Below are 6,191 nucleotides of genomic sequence, written 5' to 3' on the forward strand. Positions count from 1 at the left end.
GGGAGTTTATCAGACTACAGATTTACTCTGGTTTACAAACGACAGACTGAGTTTAGACTGAACCAGGACAGAGTGATGGGACAGGAAGTGGTTTGAAAAAAGACCATGTCAACTTAAAATCATGTCATAAAACAAGAATAAAATCACACATCAAAACAAACCAATAATGTCATAATTAGTGTCACGTAGGTGTGTTAGAACCGTCACGTCTCACAGGACGCTGAAGATGGCGTCCCCTGTTGGTAAAAAATAACTGAGAATAAACCAATCAGACGAAGCTGAGGAAATCGTACCATCCACTGATGTAGAGATAGGAGACAGTCCTTGACCACAGTCACCATCAGCAGGTTTACAGCAGGGGGGTGGTGGGACCTGGAATTAGACAGCAGAGCTTCACACACAGCTGAGAAAAGACCCGTTCTACCCGCTCAGAGATCAGAGAGGAGGAAGCTGGACTTTCAACAGAAACATGTGCACAGTGCTTAGACCTCAGAGTCTCCTGACCGTGGCTCTCTTACTGACCAGGGTATGGTTCTGCAGGTGTGATCGGTCAGTAGGACCATGGTCCCTGTATTGATCCTGGTCTGTGAGGTAAAGGTGTCCCTCAGACCTCAGGAAGTGACCAATGTAACGTGGTCCCTGAATTGATCCTGATCTGTGAGGTACAGGTGTCCCTCAGACACGTGGTCTGAAGCAGGAAGATAGGCTCTGTGACGGAGACAGATCTGCTTCATTTCAGTCCGGACTCTGCTGCGTGTTCACAGGTTTCACCCTCTCCTGAGACTCTCCGAGGTCAGACATCCCAAAGCTGCCATGGAGTCTCACCTGAGGATGCTCACCTTATTCACAGGTAACTTTATACACACTGCTCGGCTGTATTCGCTCTGACTTTAAAAGCTGCAGAATGAAATGTTGCTGCTCTCTCTCCCTCTCTCTCTCTCTCTCTCTCTGGGTTATTTGTGAGCGCTCGTCTTTAGAGGATCCTGCAGATGTGAACTTTACGTGCCTCTCTCGTTCATATCTTGATGACTTTTATTTGAAACTCTGTGACTGGCTCGAGCTGTGCAGATGGTTTTCCTGTCACGCCTGTGTGTGCTGCTTTGTGAAGGTGTAAAGATAAAAAGATGAAAACAAAGTTAGAAAAAGAAGAGATCTATATTTAGATGGAGTAATCCTGGTTCAGGATCAGGCCCTTCTCCGTGTGATCAGTGAGGTGATGGATGGTGTTTGATCCACATCATCAGAAGGTCAGTGAACACACCACAGAGAGTCCTTTACAGATTTCAGTCTGTTTCAAACAGATACCTGTTGGTAGTTTTATGATATTCTAACTGACGGCTGTATCTCTCTGTGTTTACAGTGATGTTCTCATCTGCTGCTGAGGATGTGAAGAGAGAACTCACAGCCATTCAGGGAGAATCTGTCACATTTCCTGATCCTGTGGAGACTGGATTTCTTAACTTTGGAGGAGGGACTATTGCTCAGGTGAAGGACAGAACATTTGAGATATGGGATGAGAATTACAGGGACAGAGTTTCTTATGACAACACCACTGGACTCTTTACACTCAGAGGACTGAAGAGGAGTGACTCTGGGTATTATACTGTTGTCTCCAAAAAAGGACAAGTTTTCAAAAAACTTCATCGACTAAGAGTATACGGTAAGTTATATATATATATATATGTATATATATATATATATTATATTTGTGACCAAAGCAGTCAGTGTAGATCATGACTTGGTCAGAAAGCTCCGCCTACTTTGACCTCAAGTGATTAAAACATCATTCAATAAAAGCCTTCCTGTTAACTGTGGCTGTAAATAGAGGGGTTTATTTTACCTCCTTTAAAGTTTCAATGAAGAGAGTGGAGACATAGTCTATTTATTTATTTATTTATTTGTTTATTTATGTATCTGTTATCTATTTATTTACTTACAAATGTATTTATCAATTTATTTATCTATCTATCTATCTATCTATCTATCTATCTATCTATCTATCTATCTATCTATCTATCTATCTATCATTTTATTTATCTGTTATTTATTTATTTATTCATTTATTTATCTATTTATCTGTTATCTATTTATTTACTAATTTATGTATCAATTTATTTATCTATCCATCTTTTTATTTATCTGTTATTTATTTATCAATTTATTTATGAATTTATTTATGTATTTAGTCTATTTATCTATTTATTATTTAAATGTTATTTATTCATTATTTGTTTTGTTTTTATCAGACTGTAAACATTATGCCTGTGAATTTGGACTCTAACAGGTTTTCTTTGACTTTTGTTAATTGGTGATGTAAATCTCCTGAGCTTGGATTGAGCATAAAGAGGACAAAGACGATGACTTGTCTTCATAGTTAGAAGTGATTCTCTGACAGGAGGTCAGTGAGGGTTACACCTATAACTCTAGTTTGATGGAGAGGAAGAACTCCATGAACTGCTCCTTTAACCCGGGGCTGAGTGTGATCTGCAGAGTTTGTGTGCTCAGTTTCAGACGTCCTGTGTTTGTGTCTGACTCCAGACTCAGTCAGCTCCTGCAGTCTCTGCAGGCTTAGAGCATCAACACTCCCTGATCATGTTCTCCTGTTGAACATATTTCATGATCCCAGAGTGGAGCTCACATTTGGTGCATCCAAACGTTGAGTCTGTAGTCTCCCTCTCTTCTTTTCCCAGAGCCTGTATCAACTCCTAATGTGACAAAGTTGAACACGAGTGCAGAGAGCTGCACCCTGCTGTGCTCTGTGCAGAAGACTGAAGAGGTCACTCTGCTGTGGTACAGAGAGGAGGACGTGTTGAACCAGAGCAGCTCGGCTCTCTCTCTGCCTCTCACTGTGGAGGATTTCACTTCATCGTACAGATGTGTGGCAGCAAACCCTGCTGACAATAAGACGCTTCATGTCAATGCTACGACTTCCTGCAAGCGACCAAACACCCCAAACAGTAAGACTGAGTGTTGATCTCCTCAGTGAGAGCTGACCTTTGTTTTACTGATGCTGGGACCACATGTTCCTTACAGGTGACTCCCAGTCCTGGTTCTTCCTGACTCCTGTGCTCCTGTTGTTGGGAGCTGCTGCTGTCTGCATCCTTCTGATGAGCATGAAGAGAGAGAGAGAGCGAGAGAGAGAGAAAGAGGGAGAGAGAGAGAGAGGGCTGATCTACACTGACGTCAGTACACACTCCTTCCTCAGACAAGTCTTCATTACGTCATTACAAACCTCATGATGTTTCAACGCTCTGTGTTTTTGCAGGGGCTCCCAGACCGTCCATCTGTCCCATCAACACCTCCACAGCAGGACAGCATCCCTCCATCAGCAACGCCTCTGTTGTAATGCTTGTGTGTCTGCTGTCACAGAAAAAAGAACTGTCCTCCTCCATCCAGAGACGGGTTCTAACAATCCCAGAAAATAATCTCTGATCTCCTCCAAATATTAAAAATGAGCAAAAATACGTTTCATTTTTACTGTATTAAGAAGCTTGAATGCCAAAACACACACACACACACACACACACACACACACACACACACAAACACCAAGTTTCTGGTTGTTCTTCACGCTGCAACAGCGCCCTCCTGTGGTGAATGTTTTAAATGTTTGATAGAAAAGTCAGATTTTTACAGGAAACATCTTTTTTAACTGAATGTTTAAACATTTCTTCTTTTTAAGCTGTTTTTTTTTAAACTCCGCTTCATGATGCCATTTGTTGAAATGTTTTGTGATTATTATGTTGAAATGCTGAGTCAGCATTTCAACATATTGTTATTCAACTTTATTCTTTTTATTATTTTTCCACTTCCGTGACCGCTTTCACAGCCTTCAAATTTTGTCCGATTTTCACCATTCAACTTTTCAACTATTCAGCTTCTTCACCATTTGCAGGCTATTACTTTTCACATATTCAACCCTTATACTTTTTGAATTATTCAACTTTATTTAACTTTTTTTTAACATTGAAACAGATGGGAGAATTCAGCAAATTTGCCTTTCACTCATTCAACTTTGAGATTCTACAGCTTCAGCATACTTCAACTTACAGCCTTCATTTTTGCATTAAAATGTTCACAAATCTTTCAGCTATTAATGTTGTATTCAACATTTTTCTGTATCTTTTATAGTTTTTGATATTTTACAGCTTAAATGACATAAAGTTTTTTGCTGCTTTTCTAACTTTAACATTGGTGTGTATGGCGGACTGTTCATGGCAGCAGAGCACGTGATGTCATCAGACAGAGGGAGAGGCCTGCTGATGAGATCTTTGAAATTCTCCAAACAAACTGCCATAAAATCCAAACAATTAACTCCACATACACAAATAAGACATCAAAACGTTCCCTGTCTTCTCCTGCTTCTGTCAAAGAGGTAACCAAAGCAAAAGATTGTACCGTTGAGCCAGCAGGTCACCAACTGTCAGAGAAAGTCTCTCTACTCGCCCATCTGCCGTAATGTTAAATATTTCTGGAGGGCAGCACAAGTTTCACTTTTCTTAACTCGCTGCCCTGACTACATTTCTGACTGTACAGACATGAAAAACACATCAGTGTGTTCATCAGAGTCTTGTGATGCTCACGGTTTGATCCTTTTTCTGATAGCTATTACGGTTATTGCACAGTGTTGGCATATGTAGACCCTAATTTAGTCCATGAATCCCATTCTTAATCAACTGTCCCACGGCAGTTACACAGCTGGTCCCATCACCATGGAAACAGTTAATGACAGTTGGAAACAGTTAATGACAGTTGGAGACACAGGTGATTCAGATGACCTCATCAGTTCTGACTGACACAAAGACACACGCACACACACACACACACAAACACACACAGGTGATTCAGATGACCACATCAGTGAGTGACAAACACAAGCACGCATGCACGCATGCACACACAAACACACACACACACACACACATACACACACACAGACACACACGCACGCACAAACAGGTGATTCAGATGACCTCAAAACACAAACACACACACACATACACACACATACACAGACACACAAACATATACACACATAGGTGATTCAAATGACCGCATCAGTGAGTGACAAACACAAAGACGCATGCACACACACACACACACACACACACACACACACACACACACACACACACACACACACACACACACACACACACACACACAGGTGATTCAGATGACCTCATCAGTGAGTGACAAACACAAGCACGCACACACACACACACACACACACACACACACACACACACACACACACACACACACACCGTACACACAGGTAAGACATTTCTATAGTTTGTCAAGCGGTTTATAGGTGCTACTACTTCTAACACTTCAACTTCTTTTTAATTTTTCCACTTTATTCACTTCTCCTTTTTCACCTTTTCTCCTTTTTCTACATTTTTCCACTCCTTCACCTTTTTCCACTTCTACATTTTCCACTCCTTCAACTTCTTCTCCTTTTTCCACTTCTTCCACTTCTTCAACTTCCTCTCCTTCTACATTTTCCAATCCTTCCACTTCTTCTACTTCCACTAATTCAACTACTTCTACTACTCTTCCACATGTTCAGCTGTGTTTCACAGCTTTCAGCCTTCAGCTTCAGCATTTCAACGCATTTGCTTTCAGGAAATGCAACCTTTCTAGTTTGAATTTATTGTGCTGTTTTTGTTCTTGTAGAGTAAGCTGTACTTGTTATAAATAGTGCTGAAGGATTAAAGTTAATATGTCAACATTGTCTTACTTGTTTCACCTCTAAATCACAGGAGTCATACTCGAGGTCTAAACATGTCCAGCTTCAGGGTATATCATGCTCATCACTGCTAATACAAATCCCAGAATGCACTGCAACATCTGGCCTGCCAATCATAAAAACAATAATAATAAAAAATAAATTATGATGTTAATAATAACGATGGTAATGACTTGATAATAGTAACAATACAAATCAATAATAGTAATAATATTAACCTAAAAATAATAATAATAATAATGATAGTCATAATAAAGTAATAATATTAACAACAATAATAATAATGATAATAAAATAATCATAATAACAATAATAATACAAATAAATTATGATATTAATAATAACGATGGTAATGACTTGATAATAAAAACAATATTAATAATAGTAATATTATTAACAATAATAATGCTGATAATAATAATAATAATAATGATAGTAA

Source organism: Notolabrus celidotus, chromosome 7 (genome assembly GCF_009762535.1).
Source record: "Notolabrus celidotus isolate fNotCel1 chromosome 7, fNotCel1.pri, whole genome shotgun sequence".
In the NCBI taxonomy this organism is placed as follows: Eukaryota; Metazoa; Chordata; class Actinopteri; order Labriformes; family Labridae; genus Notolabrus; species Notolabrus celidotus.